The sequence below is a fragment of the Zingiber officinale genome, chromosome 9B (assembly GCF_018446385.1).
Source record: "Zingiber officinale cultivar Zhangliang chromosome 9B, Zo_v1.1, whole genome shotgun sequence".
Classification (NCBI taxonomy): Eukaryota; Viridiplantae; Streptophyta; class Magnoliopsida; order Zingiberales; family Zingiberaceae; genus Zingiber; species Zingiber officinale.
In genome coordinates this window covers 11,982,763-12,000,006 of record NC_056003.1, presented here as the reverse complement: position 1 = coordinate 12,000,006, position 17,244 = coordinate 11,982,763, and the positions used below count along the sequence as shown (strand labels likewise).

The following is a 17,244-nucleotide window of genomic DNA, read 5'->3' as shown; positions in this document are numbered from 1 at the left end:
AGTACACTTTTTTAAATAACAGTAATTTAACCAACTTAATTAATTTGAAATTAAAAGCTTAAATTAATACATTAAAATTAATTTATAATTCAATTAGTAAATATCAAATATATTAGAGTTAATTAACTAATCAGATTATAATTAATTTACTTAAACATTAAAATAAAAAATAATTCAGATTGAATTAAAATTTGATTCAAGTTAAAATAAAAATTAAATTAAATTAAAGATCCAATTTAAAATTAAAAACCTTATTCATACTAGTTTGTGGTTAAAAAAAACTAGAACATCACTTCTGAAAGCTCAAATAACTAAATATGACTAAACAAATATTACATAAAACATAAAATATATGATTTAGGGAATGCTCTAAATTAGTTGGAACGTTAGGAATATAATTTACCCACTTGAATAATTAGGGTTAGATAAGAAAATGATAATTTGATTTTTTTCAATATAGTATCAAGTTGAGGCAAGATGATAATACATTAAGGAAGCTTGGTCTAAGAAGTCAAGTAAAATAAGACATACCCTACCTGGTATACTTAGCTAAGTAAAACTAACTGAAGCTATCTCGTCACATCCTAAACTTATTAGATTAAGGTTTTTCAGTACGAAAGTTAAATGTACAATTTCTTAAAAGGGGTTTATCTAAAAGTGGTCATTGCTCTTATACCCAAGAAAACTCTTATACCTCGCCATAGTGTATAAACCAATTTTTAAAATGTATATTTAACTAACTGAAAGTTAAATTTGAACCTAACACAAAGTCAAACTATCTGCTAAATAAGAAATTTAACAAAACATCTCACAAAACTGTAAAATTATCTTTGTTGAAAAATAAGACCAAGATGAATAACTAAACTAAAAGATTCAACTCAATTTAATTAAAATTTAATTATTCTCAATTAAAACTTAAAAAAACTTAAATAACACTTAATTAAAATTTAAATAAAAGCTAAATTAAAACTTAATTACTAAACACTTAAATTTAATAATTAATTAATATGTCTTGATTCAATTAATAAATTTTAATTTAATTAACTAATTTGATTAATCTGAAATATAATTAATAATATTAATTTAATTAACTAATTTGATTAATCCAAAATTTAATAAATCTTTTGATCCTAATTAATCAACGTAATAATTCAAACTTCACTAATTAGTTAATCAAGCTTACGTTAATTAATTCTAAATTAATTAATCAACCTAATTATTCCCAATTAATAGATTCTAATTAAACAATCTTAAGTCAATCCTAAATCAATTTAAACACTTAATAATTAATTTAAACATTTTTATTAACTTAACATAATTAATTTTCACTTAATTAATTATTAAATCTAAAATTAACTTAATTAGTTTTAAATTGGTAGATCCAGAGGTTTTGAATCAGATCGGAGTTCATACAGCCATTGATCAAGCCAAATTAATCTGGACCGTTCATCGAAGATTGGGCAGATTTGAACCATCCAGTGAAGATCTGGTTGATCCGACCTAAGGGAGAGTAGATCCAGACCCTAGATGAATATCAGTACCTCCGGATCGGAATTTGGGTGGCTTTTCACCGTTGATCAAGCGCCAAATCTATTTCAGCCGTCCGTTCAGATCTGGAACAGATTCAAAACAGAAGCTACAGTAGCTTCCAGGCTTCGTCGACTCCACAGCGCGCTGTTCTTCGTCTCGGCGCACGACTTCTTCCAGATTTCGGCCCCTTTCCTTCTCCAATCAATCCTCGAGCTTCGACATCAGTGAGAGACCTTCACGGCAGCTTCATTCCGGTCATCTAGAGCGATCGGAGGGTGTTCTCTCCAGCGAATTCTGCATTTCTGAGTTTCTCTGTTCACCTCAGATTTGGAGGTATTCCTCCAATCTGAGACTCCGATTCCCATCAGTGACGCTTGGAGGTGGTCCTCCGGTGTTATTGAGCTCCATCCGACAATCATCCGCAATCCACAGTGCTCATCCCGATCCAGAGTTTCAGATTCACAGATTTCCATATTTTCGGCCATATCTTAGGTTTCGGGTTGTTCTAACTCGCCGGGGGTGGTCCGTTGGCACTATTGAGCATTCCTCGAGCTGATACGCTGTAGAGGTTCTTCATTGAGGTCCAGAGTTGGGTGTTCTCGACTTTGGCACTCTTGTGTGACGGCAAGAGTGTGAGGATTGTTAGATTGGTTGTGAGTTGGTTCGGTTAGGGTTTATTTTACTTTGTTACTATTTTTTATAGCTTAGAACAGATTCCTTTCATGTTTGTTAAGTTATTATCATTGCAATTTTGCATTTCTTTGTTTTGTTGAAGTTTAATTTGTGCTTGGTTAATTGTTAGGTTGTTAAGTTTAAGCTAGGGTTTTAATTGGTGCTTTAGGTCAGATTTATTCTATGTCTTGTTATTTTATTCTATGCTTAAGATTAGATTTAATTGTGTTTTGTACTTCATTCTTAGTTTAAGTGTGTTAATGGTTTAATCACAACGTAGGGTGACAATACGTTATGATTGGATTATTGGCACCTAGTTAGGTTTTCTTTATGCATTAGATTAGTTCTTAATTTCTGTGCTTTTCATTTGTTAGATTTAGATTCAAGCTTAAACCCCCATTTACATATTAAAACCCCCAAAAATAGGAATAAAATACAATCCTAAGATTACATCCTACCGTTTGTTCCTCGAGAGATCGATCCTAGGCTCATTACTACAACGTTATTGCAAAATTAAGGGGTTCAGTGAATATATATTATTAATTTGATTTACGAGTGTGACAGATTCGCTTATCAAATTTTGGCGCCGTTGCCGGGGAAAATATGTAATGTTTGGTAATCTTAGGATTGTTTCTCTATTTTCTCTTTTTTGTTGTTTCTATTTTTTGTGGTTGCAAAAATTTGAAAATGTTGTTAGGGGCTTAATTATTTCATCTCTTGTATGTATGTATGTTATCTTGTCTATTTCCTGTGTCTTTTGATGATATTTGCATGAGTGTTTCAGGTAAGACCAGGAAGTCTCTTGTGTGTCAATAGCAGTTTCATACTATCAGTGTGATCAAAACCTCAGACTTGATGAGTAGTATGGAGAACGACACTGAAAAGACTCTCAGAGAGCTTTGGACACCAGATTTGTCAATTGATTCATTCTGTATTCGATATTATGATTTAGAGGCAGACTTCGAGTTATGAACTATTGTACATCTTTTACCGAAGTTTCATGGATTTTCTGGTGAAAATCCCAACAGACATCTGCATGATTTGGAGATGGTTTGTTCTTCATAGAGCCCACATGGCATATCAAAAGAAGATGTTAGACTTAGAGCATTTCCATTTTCAGTAGCAGATTCAGCAAAAGATTGGTTGTATATCTCCCACCCAATTCAATTTCCAATTGGACTAAGATGAAGAAATTACTTTTGGTGAGGTTCTTTCCTGCTTATAGGATCGTAGCTATTCGGAGGAGTATTTGTGGAATCCAACAATTCACAGGAGAACCGTTTCAAGATTATTGGGATAGATTTAAAAGACTTGTTGCTAGTTGCCCTCAGCACCAGATAAGGGATCAACTACTAATTGTATACTTCTATGAGGGATTGTGTCCCATGGACAGAAGTATGGTTGATACAGCTAGTGGAGGGGCTTTAGTTAACAAGACATTTACTCAGACCAGAGAACTTATCGAGATTATGGCTGCAAATTATCAGCAGTATGGGACTAGACCGATGATTACCGAGGATGTTCATTCCTTTGCCAGTGTACTCCCAACCAGAACCAAGTATCACCAGCCTGATCCTCAGTATTATCAGACTCATCAGCAGGACAGGTATAATTTCATTGCAGGATTCGGGTATGGGAACACACAACAATGGAATTCTAAGTGGTCCCAGCATTATCAGCCTTACTTTCAGCACCATCGGCATGAGCAGGATTTTAGGGAGCAGTCACAACAATTTTGTCAACATAAAGAAACACAATTTCAGCCAAGGACATATTCATCGACACAGATACAGTTGCATTCAGATCAACCTACTGCATCAATTCCCCAGGAGATGAATTGTAGAGTTTGTGATTTGCCTGATCTTAATTATGCTTCTCTGCATGATTCTTCTAGCTTTTTATATCGTGATGTTGTAGTTGATTATAATGATATTATTGTTGATGATGTTCTTGTTCTAGATATTCTTGATGTTGCAGATGTTATTGATCATGATGGAAGTGTAGGGGAAACCCAAGAATCGCTTCCTTTGATTATTCTACCACCAGTTGAGTCCGTAGATGTACCTATTGATGATGGAAGTGTAGGGGAAACCCAAGAATCGCTTCCTTTGATTATTCTACCACCAGTTGAGCCTGCTATTTTACTTAGTGACGATGGAAGTGTAGGGGCAACTCAAGAATCACTTCCATTGATTGTATCTGATTCAGAGCCAAATCTTTCACCTGACCAAGTTAATGTCACATTTACTATTTTAGAATCTCCAGGTATCTTTCAGGATGATAAGGTCAATATTTCTTCTGAATCTTTAGAAAATTCCATGGAGGTAATTAAGTTGGATTTTATTGGATGTGACACTTTTCTTGATTCATGCTCTGTTACTTTTGATATTATTTCTTATACATCTCACACAGCATGCGTGCAGGAATTGCATCCTTTTCTTTTTAGTGTGCAGAATTTCTACAGATATTTCATTGGCAGTCTATCACGCAAGGATGCATTCTATCATTTGAAGAAAGCCCTAACTTTCTATGCAATAATGAAGCTTCTGGAGTGGACACTCCAACTAAACCGTCTTCGGCCACCAGAGAACATTTTTGAGGAGTCGAAGGTGGAGGAAGCATTTTTCACTTCACCTACAATCATTCCACTTCTAGAATGGCTTCTGGAACTGAATCGACTCCGACCACCAGAATTTCAGGGGAGTCTGTTCCATCTCACTTTTTCTTTTCCTTTCTGCTTGTATATATTTCTTTACTTTGGTTGCTTTGTTTTCTTGGTTTACTTTTGCTGGGAAGTTTATTTTTAGTTTGTCTAGTCGTATTTTCATAATAAATTCCCTATGCATTCTTTTTATCATCTTAGAAATTGTGAAAGTCAGTTAAATTTGATAATTTATTGTCATGTTGGATTCTTAGATTACATGTGATTACAACTTGGTGATGGATTTCATGTTGGTAGATTGAGATAATAATTTTTTATATTCCTAGTAAGGATATTTTTAAGCCTATTATTCTTATTGATGTGTGATGCACTTGTGGTTAATGCTACTCTAGAACTTGCTTAATTCTTTCGAGACCACATTATCATAGGTTTGCATGATTTTTATGAAGGATATCTCACTTCCTTTTATCCATTCCTTTTGTTATCACATGTTTCTTGAATAAAATCCATATCATCCATCATATCGTTCTTTTCTCTCCCATTTATTTCCATTTATTTCACTCTTTTACCCTCTTGGGATGTGGATATTTTTGGATGTACATGATGAGTATTTTGCCCAGGACGGTCAAAAGTTTAAGTGTGGGGGAGAGAAATAGCTTAGTGGAATTTAGGGAAAGCATAGGTGAACCATGCTTGATCACCATAGGTAAACCATACTTTGTATCTTTTTATTTAAGCTATTGTTGATGATGCATAGGAAAGTTGCACAACATGTTGAAAAAAAAAGAGTGGAAAAAAAAAACAAATCAGAACATGAAAAAAGAAAAAGAAAAAAAAACTTGCAAAGAAAAAAAACAGGAAAAAAAACAAGAAAGAAAAAAAATATTTTGATATGTTGTGTCATTTGTATTCATTTGTGGTAGAATTTTTGTGAGTGACAATTTTTACTTTAGCAACATTTAGATTTTATTGTATATTATGAGTGAATGTTTATTGAAATGTTAGAGTAGGAGTTGTTCACATTTTTATTGTATGGGTGAAAGATGATACAATTTTTTGTGAGTAACAATCTTGAGGGTAGCAAAAATTGGATTTTATTGTAGATCATGATTGTAGGTTTATTGAAAAGCTATCGTAGAGATTGTTCACATTTTTATTGAGTTGTGAAAAGCTAGCTTGGAAGTTGGATGAATAACTTTTTGGGCATTGTTCTATTGTACTTATCTATGTAACGTTCCATTATGTTCATGTCTTCCACCATTACCTTACTTAATCTTTCTTATTGTCTTTTTTCATCCTATCGTTTGCTTTGATTCATGTTTTCCTTATATTTCAAATAATGCCTTCATTATTTTATTGTGCACTCTTATGTATGTAGTGGTGGAGAGTAGAAGAAAATCAAGCTTATGGTAGTGCATAAATCATGAGTAGCTTGAGTGAGCTCCACTATTGTATGTATTTGAGAGAAGAGACACCATCATTTACCTTGTGAGGTTTATTTTATTATCATTCTCAATTTATTCATTGTGGATTGAAATTATCATGCTTGTTAATTAATGTATGAATTGAATTCATGATTGCTTTGATCATTTGAATTTGACAATCCTAGATAACTCTCTTTTCAGTATTTTCTATGTATGATTGAGAATTGTTAGGGGAATTCATCTTAGTTATTTTCTTATTCTATTTTACATTTTCGAGACGAGTAAGAATAAGTGTGGGGGAGTTAATAATTAGTATTTTTGTACATTATTTTGGCTCTTCTTATTATCATTTTTACCTTCTCACATGCTTAATTTTATGGTTATATTATATTTTGCGAGGAGAATCTATTTTTGGACTTAAATGTAAATTCTCTACAAAGTATGGAAATTAATTTCATGTTTTTATGTGATTTTGTAGGAAATCTAAAGAGTCATGGATTATTGTCTGATCGGATCAAATTTGACTTAATTTGAAAGTGAAATGAGTGAGATCTAGCAGAATCAGTGTCAACCGTTGATCCATATCTTGAACAATCTGAACCTTTACTTCATCAAGTAGGAGATCCAGCCGCCCATTATCTTTATCATCAAATCTAAACCTTACATCCACTCCTATTGAATGAACGGCCCAGATCAGATGAGAGGAAATCCTCTCTTAGTTCTCACGCGGATGAACAGGATGCACCTACACAGTTCGCTCCTCTCTTCCTCGCGACAGAGCTAGGGTTCGCGTCAACGCTCCTCCCACACCTTCTTCTTCTCCGTTCTTCCTCTTCTCTCCGGCCGGCGGCCCCTCTCTTCTCTTCACTGCCGCCGGCCGGCCAACCACAGCCCATCACTCCATCTTCGTTTCCAGCGGCGACGGCAGCAGCACAGTGGCGGGAGCAGCAGGCGACAGCAGCAATTTCTGACCAACTCCACCTCACTGGAGGGGTTATCCGGTGAGACCTACACACTCCGGCACTTTTCCAAGGCTCTACCTACTGGGGTTCAGGCGGTGGAGCAAGGAGGAGCGGCGGCGGTTCATTCCGGCAGTCCATCACAGTCCAGCCACTTCCATCGGAGGGTTCTTCATTGAAAGATTGCGCATCACCTTCGTTGTCGCAGCTAGCAGCAACCAGCAGATTGTGCGCTGTCCACCGGCTTTCGGGGTTCGGAGTCGGGTCTTTGTGTGACGACGAGGATAGTCATTGGTAATTGAAGAAGAAGTGTGGATTGTGGTTTAGTTTTCTTAGTTTAATTCTGTTATTTGTTGATGTTTGCTTGTGTTGAAGTTCTTTTATTGAATGCTTGTATTGAATATGATTTTTCATGTTTAAATTGCATTTACTATGCCTAATTAGTTACACGCATACAATGTGTTCGATAAAATGCTTCAACCAATAGTTAGGTTTATTTTGATGCATTTTAGTTTGGTTAATTCTTGCTTTGAGTTGTTTGTTCAATTTCGTTAAGTTCTAGTTTTGTTTGGTTGCAATTAGGATATATTAGTTTAGGCTTTCATTACATGTTTTAGGCTTCATTACATTCTTAGTTTCATTAATGTTTTACTTCAAGTTATGCTCATTGATAGATAATCTTGTATCGTAGTGTGACAATACGATGTAGAAAAATCTTCAATGGTTAGTTAGAGTAGACATAGTTTTTTTTTATTTGCATTGTCTTTCATTTACTAGATTAGGTTTCATTTAATGCTTTGTCATTCTATTCCTTAGTTTAATTGTGTTGATAGTTAATCCATAGCGTAGTGTGACAATGCGTTGTGGATTAATTATTCGCACCTAGTTAGATTTCATTTATGCATTAGATTAGTTTCTTACTTGCTTTGCTTTTTATTTGTTAAGTTTAGAATTAAAATCCAAACCCCCTTTTCCATATTGGAAACCCCAAAAAAATAGAAATAACATACGATCCTAAGTTTACCATCCTATCGTTGCTTTCGTTGGCGGACGACCCGAGTCATTCGTATGCTACATTAGCTTAGGAGGGGTTTGGTACTTCATTGTTTGATGCCCAATTCGCGATAAAATTAGGCCATAATCAAGCCTCTCCCTTTGTCTATGCTCTCCTCATGGTGATTTGCCATTAGTGCAAGTCCAGCGTACTCCTCCAAATTAGATTCTGATGACGACTCATCCCAAGTCGCCTTCAAGGTTTTGAGCTTTGTTGTCCTTGGCCTTTTTTTATTGTCCTTCTTCGATCTTGGGCAATCATCCTTGATGTACCCTTCTTCATTGTAGTAATAACATCTCACCTTTCTTTTTCTTTTTTTCTTGGCCTACACTTCATTAAATTTATTAGATCTATTTTTTTTAAAAATTTTCTTACCATAAATGTCGTTTGTCATCGTCGAGGGAAGTGCCAGCTTCCGATTCGTCCTTCTTAGTTTTTAGGACAATGTTGTTTGATTTTTCTATATTTGAGTATCTACACAATGAGACTTGTGAAGTTCAAAAGTAGAAAATAAACTTTCAAGCATACTTACCTTGAGGTTCTTAAAGATATAGTAAGCATCTATTAAGGCTGACCACTCTGGAGTTCTCAGAAAGACGTTAAGGGCATACCTTAAAGAGTCACAATTTGTTACCATTTCTCCGAGGTTGTTGAGTTGGGTGTCAAATCTTTGATCCTAGCATGGAGTTGAGCTACTTTCTCTCCCTTGTTCATTTAGAGGTTCGTCAGTTGACTTCAGAGGATGTCTTGTCTCAGTAATTTTGCTTCCGAAGTGCCCTCATGAAGTTCCAGGAATTTTTTCTAGAGCTCTTTTGCGGAGTCGTAGCTTCCGATCCGACTAACCTCCTAGGGCGGAATGACACTAAGCAGATAGAATTTTACTTTGTCGTGAGTCACGAAGTCGGCTTATTCTTTGTTCATCCACATGTACTCTTCTTTGTCGAGTCCTTGTTGAACCTTAGATGCTACAAAACCGTATTTTATAATTAACAAAATTTTAAAATCGATCTTAAAGAATACTTCCATGTGTTTTTTCCACATTGCGAAGTCTCTCTCAAATTTCCACAGGTAGATGCTAGATCCAATCATTTCTTCTACTTCAGATGGCGGTTAACCCTTCTGAAGTGAGTCTGACTCTGATACCACTTATTGGTCCTGTGTGGCCAACAAGAGGGGGGAGGGGTGAATTGCCTGCAAAATAAAAAGTAATCCCTTTCTCGATCTTTCAACTTAGTTAAATAAAGCAATTAAAATAAAGTAGAAATAAATTGAACAATTAAAGAAGGAAATAAGTAAGAAGACTACAGTGTTTTTACTTGGTTATAATATAGGTGGTTATTAATTTAAGGCAGTTGAGAGCTCCACTAAGAATATCTCCTTTGTTGAAGGCGAAGAAGCCTCTTACACTCTTTGAAAAGCTCTTGTATTAGCTAGGAATTGAATATAGAAATTGTTGTTAATTTTCTAACTCCAGGAGTCTTTTTATGGCCTCTGGAAAATTCTATCCGAAGTCTGAAGGTGTCTTCCAATAGGTTGGAAGGCGTCTCCAACAGGTTGGAAGGCGTCTTTGACACTGTTTATGGAAAGCGTCTTCTAACCTATTGAATGCGCCTTTCCTGAGCAGATCAGCTCCTTAGTTGATTTTCTTCTCGTGGGTGATGTTCCAGTTAATCGGAGTTGAGTTCACCCAAACACAACTTCGACCTTCTCCTCGAGCAAGCTTCCTCCCTAGTTTGTTGTCCCTCGAACTTAATACACGTCCTTCTAGTCCATCGGTGTACTCTTTCGTATCTCCTCATCCCTTAGATGCACTGAGTCCGTCGATTCTTTTCCCATACTATCCTTCTCATCTGTTGCGTCTTCCACTCGACTTCTTGTACTCCTAAGTTCCTGTATATTTAGACACAAGACATCAAAGATAATAAGATCTAATTTAACTTGGTTGATCATATTAAAACTACCTCGGGATGTTTACAGAAACGGAAGAGAAGAGAAAAAAATAAAAAAGAGGGGAGTGGGGATATGGGCGTGGGCATGGTATATGGCGGTGGCAGTGTTTTTTTTCACTCAGAACACATGGCATGTTTTACATTTGATTAATAGCCTTAAATTTGGATGATAAACATGTAAATGAGAGCTAAATTTGGATAATAAAAAATGATTAATTAGGTTGGGTAACATCGAATCTGAGGTGATCGGCTCCGTTCGACGAAAATTTCCCATCGATTATCAGGGTAAATCGAAAAGCACTCACAGCGGACAGTCCAGGAGCTCAACATCCTTTAATTGTGTACCTCATTTAGAGGAAAAATTCTTACAAAATCATCATAACTGAGGTTCGAATCGTGGGTATCTGAGTGACAACCTGAATGCCCTATCGCTGCACCATAACCTCATGAGCTTAAATTTGGATAATAAGCATATACATGAGAGGGATCTAATCCTCTCAGTATGATGTTCATACAATCTAACAGAAAATCTAAGATCTCTATTGGTATTTGTGGTTCACTTGATCATATAAAATTATTATCTTTTATATAGTTGAATGACAATTATTATATTTTTGTATATTTGAATTAGAAAATGATATAGAACTAAATTTTGTCTAGTATTTAATGTCAAAATAATTTCAAACACGGACATTTATTCTCAAAATATAAAAGCATTACATTAATAACATTTTTTTAAAAGCGTAAGAAATATGTTATATGATTTTTTAAAAAAACTTTATTGTATGTAAAAATATGTTAAATGACTTTTAAAAATCATTTTAAGAGTCTAAGACGTGAACCACTTTTTACATGTTAAGTTTGGAAAAGGAATAATTGTTCTCTTCCGTTTGCCGCCAAGTTTGGAAAAGGAAAAAGATCATTCTTGTCTTGGCAACAGCAATCGAATTATACACATCAACGAAACGAGTTCTCATCAGAATTTTGTTCCTGTTGTATACATCTTTTGTACTCTCGCTTGAATACTTGAATGCCCACAAACCAATGGAATTGGCAGAATAGCCTAGCCTGCCCAGTAGAAATAGCTTTCACCTCCCTCAAATAAACCATATTTCAATCCAAGGTGGAATCATGAGTGCTTTCCAAGTTCCATCTTCTTCTTGATTGCGCCATGCCCATGGTAGATAAAAGCATCAATGATTCTGGAGACAGTAAAAACACCTCCAATAATAGCAAAAGGTGCAGCAGCGATGCATTTTCTTTGGTAAATATGACCTGTAGTGAAAAGAAGTATGTTTGTTCACTAGTACAACATATCAAATGTGCAAATGGCTACTGAAGAACCATAAATAATTGCAATGTAAATATTGTCACACACTTAAGTGAAGGTTTTCCACTAGACACATCTTTATACAGGGAATGTGAAACATATAGCATTACTATTTGTTTATATGGTTTATACTTATTTCTCACAGAAAAGGTAATTGACTAATTTTTAAAAGTAGGCAGATGATTACAGTTTATGCATAAGTATTTAACTACTTCTGAATCTCCCTAATGACTGACTAATCAACATCTACTATTAGTGTAAGGGTTCATTCGAAAATCTCACGTGCTCGCATTAGCACAGAAAAAAATGGCCAAGTGTAACTCATCTTTTTGCAGTCCCTCTGAACATAAATATAGACATTAACCTGTCGGTTTGAAACACAATTAAAAATGTGATGGCGGATTATCATCAGTGAATGAATAACTCTAGGTAGTCCTCTATACCTTGGCTAAGTATAATATACTATTGAGTTACATATTCACATATAGATCCCAACACTCTCCCCCAGCAAGCTAGTTCAAATATAATGCAAAAAACTCAGTTTGTTAGCTTGTTACAAATGTAGTAATCATTAAGCCCTCTCAATAATTTAGCAACATATATATGAATAAATCATTAGCACTGATAAAGAAAGTGACAATCTCATTAGATTGATTTTATCTCTAATAAAGTGAAAATCAATTCTCTACATGCTTTCTACTCTCTTGGAATAAAGGGTTCGAAGTGATGCCATAACAGCTTGATTATTATAGTAAAATTTCAGTGGCTCTGTAGGAGTAAATTTTATCTCTGTCATAAAATGTATTACCCAAATCAGTTTACACATCACTAAGGCAATGACTATATTCTCCCGTTGCACTCAATCTCATTATAACTATTTAATTATTGTTTCACTCTCCAAAGATATAAGATGTCCTCCTAAGAGCACATAATATCTAGAAGTAGAATGTCTACCTGTGGGAGATCTGCCAATTTGCATCTAAGTACCCCACGCTCTGTAGGTAACCTTGGTCACATAACAAAAAACAGGTCTTTTCCTAGAGCACTCTTAAGGTACTATAGAATTCTATAGCTGCTTCACAGTGATCATGACATGAATTCGCCAAAAGATAACACACTAACACTAAATGAAATGTTAGATCCAACACTAACACTAATGAGATGTGAGATCCAATAATTGGGAGCTAGCGACTATAAGACAGTTTAATTTTCCAACCAATGTTCTCTATTTCTTTGAATTACTCAATGATTCCTCCTATCTTAAGTACTAATCTCATTTGAATCTAGTTTAGCCCTCATCATGTCAATCTCTTTAAGCATATCTAGTATATCTTGCGTTGTGAAATATGAATTTCTTTCTCTCCTCTTAAAGTCACTCAAATCCTTGAGTTTAAAGTCATCGACGAAAATAATTTTTTTGTTGTGTAACCAATTGATGTCATCACCAATAACCATAATATTATCCACATACACAATAAGAAGCAAGAAAACTAAATGGTTTGTAAAACTTTTGATCATGGCATATTGAATGAGAGTTGAGCTAAACTTTTGGAACCATGCTCTTGGAAATTGCTTCAGTGTGTAGAGTAATTTATTTAGCTTACACATTAGGTCATTCTTCCCCTATGCCAAAAATCTTAAAGGTTTCTCCGTACAAACTTCATCTTTTTATGTCGAGTTGATGAAGTGGTTAGTGGAATGTAGCAGTCAGGGAGAGGAGCTACAAACTGAAATGATCTTGGGCATTGAAGAAAAGGTATCCAGATAATCAACTTCATAAATTTGTGTGTATCCTTTCGCCTCCAAATGGGCTTTGAGGCTATCCACAGAACCATCTAGAGAATCCTTGACTGTGAATACCTATCGACACCCTACATTTGATCTTCCACTGGTAAGAGGAACTAATTCCCAAGTGTCATTAAAGTAAAGTGCACATCTCATCAATAATAGCCTACCTCCAAGCCGAGATAAAAAAAAAAGCCTTTATGGGGGCAGGAAGAAAGGAAGGCAGAGTAGCTGGGTAATAATGAAACATAGGTAAAAACGAGAAAGAGGATGGAAAGTAGATCATTTTTTAGTATCTTAGCGTATGGTGGGAAGATCCAAACTAAAGGGATTCTAAAACAGGAGTAGGTGATGGAGGTACAACAATATCAAGAGGAGGCACTGGAGGATCTTCAAGGCATCATCTTCGACTATACACCCATAAAGTAGGTGCCTAGATGAGGGAGCCTTAGTAACTGTCATAGGAATATTCAGAGGTATAGGAAATGATAATGGTGTAGAAATATGAAGAACATTATCCACATCAATTAATAGAGATGGTGTGGGAAAAAATGAAAGTAGTAATTTCAAAGAAAGTTGGTGTGGAGTAAAGGCTCAAAGTAATAGGATTGCAACAACCTCTGATACCATGTAGTCGCCACTATATATTATTGATAAAGTTTGGTTTTATAAACACAACTTACTGAGCTATATATTTACACATGGATCCCAATAAAGAACACTGCCATTAAGGGATGAGGGTGTAGCAATTAAAAGCATATCTGAAACATCTCAATCAATTAGCTATTCTCAATTTTGTTCACCTTGATTGGGGAGAAGTCATAAAAGAAGTAAACGCCAGCTGGCAGCTTCAGATATGCATCTGCATTTCTGAAGTGTTCTGTTACTGAGAAATGAAATAGAACAGAATTTATAGGAAATAAACTTATCCACAATTTGCTAACCTGGTTGGAGTAAATTTTACGGCCTCTGATATCAGTATAGATTGTAGGAACAACCTGTGATGCAGGAAAATCAATCAAATAGTTGTATAGTATCTATATTTCCTATGACAAATAAGAGAGATTTGACACATGAACCAAAGCCTTACCAATTGGTAGGAACAACCTGTGATGCAACATGAACCACCTGTGTACAATCACATGAATTGATCTAGGACTTTTGCAACATGAACCAAAGCCTTACCAATCGATCTAACTCAAACTATTATGCTATGTTTGGTTCATAGAATGAATTTTATCGAGGATAGAAAACTCTATTCTAAGATCGACACCATAGACTAAAAACAGATATGGAACTTAAAAAAAATGACCCTACCAAACTTAGAATAACTGCGGTGTTACCACCGGATAATGTGCAAGCAAAAATAAAACATATTGACCCGATAATAAAAAGGGATATGAAAAAAAGTCTAAAAAAATAATGATTGCACCACTGATTGCAATGTGCAATGCAGTATCGTTCGCAACATCTTTTGCAACGTCTTTCGCAACATCTTTTGCAAAATCTTTCACAACATAAATTCCCTGAAAATAAATAAATCAAATAAAGAAGTAATAACATTTTAAAATTTATGAAAAATTAATTACACATACATTACCTTTATTAGATTGCTGAATAGTTCTGAAATTTTTAAATTCGTCCCTGATTGTCCCATGCAGTTCATCTATCTTCAGCATTAAATCAACCTGCATTACCAATCAAATTTAAAATACAAAATTATAAGGTTCTTTAGTTTTTTTATTCTTTAAAGTTTTTTTTGGCATTTTCCTAAAAGGCGCGCTTTTTTCTAAATTTCACAAAGGGTGCACCATACTTTAGTTTTTACCAAAGGATGCACTTAATTCCTAAAATACTCATCCTGCCAATTTCAGCATTAAATTAAAGTAAAAAATTAAACCGAACTAAACTAAACTAAACTAAACCAAATTGGATAAAAGTCTATGAAATTTTGTTTACAAGTCTGTGGAATTCTATCAACTCTACAAAAGTCTATCATTTAAAAAAGTCATTAAAAGTCATTAGAAATATAGAATGAATACACCCCCAAAATAACCCTTGGAGTTTGAAAAGTGTCCTTAAAGACAATACTGAAAGATAAAGAAAAGGAAGACAATGATAAAAGATAAGGAAAAAGAAATCTTACCCACGCTGAAGTCGGAGAGCTTGGGTTGTGCTGCCCTAAAACAGGAGCGGCAGGGGCGGCAGGGGCCGCAGGGGCAGCAGGGGCCGCAGGGGCAGCAGGGGCCGACATCCCTCTAAACATTTGCTGTAAAAATACCAGAATAACAAACCCATCACAATGAACCACCATAACATAACCAGTACATCTCAATCTAGTGGTTAACAAAAGTAACAAGGAAGCACCAATACAACTCCTCATGGATACTTATATCCACAGTATACTTATATCAATAGCTCATTTCATTCATTCTATAAACATGCCTACCTTGAAAGAAAACAATTGAAGTAAGCATACACATAGGAAAGCCAAGCTAAATCCTGTACCTAAATCATGGATAAGGCAGTAGAGGAAGATCACGAGAATGGAAACTGACATGGAAAACATGAAACCCATTGAGCTCATGATACACGATTTGATACCGCACTTACCACATCAGAACCATAGCAAACCACAATGAATTCATCCTATAACCTACTAGATTTATCCACCAAATTGCAGCTAAATTGATAGGAACCCAAGATCACCAACGAATAAATCTCCAACCAATTCACACCATTCTGAATTCCAGAGCCCACCAAGAAACTTGTAACCACCAAGAAAACCCGAGAAGAAGCAAAAACCTCAAAGGAAATCGATTCACGACCTAACTCCCCAGAACGTCTTCCCCTTATCTTTTTTTTAAATCAACAATAACAGCGCAGTGAATCAAATCGCGACACATACCATCCATCGAACAGAAAACAAGGCACCGAATCCCCCACCTCATAGACCTCATACAATAGTATTAGAGAGAACTTGCCTTTCTCTTCCTCGTACAATCGCCAGAAGCTCTCGCCCAAGATTATCGCGCCGCCGGGAAGACCGTCGCAAGATCTGCGTCTGCTCGCGCCGTCTCTAGAAACTCGCCCGCGTGTGGTGGCGCCTGGCCGGAGCTCGAGGTCTGCCGGGATGCTACGTCGATTTGGTGGAGAGGGGGAGAAGAGGGACGGCGATTTTTTGGGGCGTGGAGTGGGGCGGATGAATGGGGAAAAAAGATTAGGTTTACGTATTAGGGTTTAGGTTAGGGGTTTAGGGTTATTTACTCCAACTCAGGATAATTTAGGGTAATTACGAATTAGGGTTAATCAACTCCCATATCCACCCAGCTTATTAATTCTATCCCCTTAAAACGTATTACAAATTTATTTAAAATTCTAAAATTCCTAAAAAAATTTATAACATAATTCCTTAATTATCGTTTGTGTGACCATAAAATATTTCGTATATAAATTTCTTAATTATGCTTGTGAGACCTTACAATCCCCCCTTATAAAAAAATTCGTCCTCAAAATTTGACTTACCGAATAATTGGAGATAGCGGTTGCGCATATCTAGTTCAGTCTTCCATGTAGCTTCTTCCATCAGCTGATTTCCACATAAGACTTTTACCATTCTGATCTCCTTATTCCTCAACTTCCGAACTTGACTATAAAGAATTTGTTTCGGCACTTCCTCGTAAGACAGATCTGGCGTTCACTGCACGAACTCATGATCAATCACATGATAAGGATTAGGAATGTATCTCCTAAGCATGAATATATGGAACATGTTATGAACTCCGGATAGATTCAGTGGTAGTGGAACCCAATATGCTCGAGTTCCAATCCGGTCCAAAATCTCAAAAGGCTCAATATACCTTGGACTGAGTTTCCCCT

General features: G+C 35.6%; 1 long non-coding RNA gene across 2 annotated transcripts; it reads right to left on the bottom strand.

The window, feature by feature from the left end:
• Nucleotides 1–11,080: 11,080 nt before the first annotated feature.
• LOC122024552 lies at nt 11,081–15,640 on the bottom strand. Of its 2 annotated transcripts, none has more exons than XR_006123460.1 (5): nt 15,512–15,640; nt 14,966–15,053; nt 14,310–14,891; nt 14,169–14,235; nt 11,081–11,525 (listed from the first exon to the last, which is right to left on the bottom strand). It is a non-coding gene; the product is annotated as an uncharacterized LOC122024552 (long non-coding RNA). The 2 variants fall into 2 exon arrangements; XR_006123461.1 differs by having other exon boundaries at nt 14,169–14,227; nt 15,512–15,634.
• Nucleotides 15,641–17,244: the final 1,604 nt, after the last annotated feature.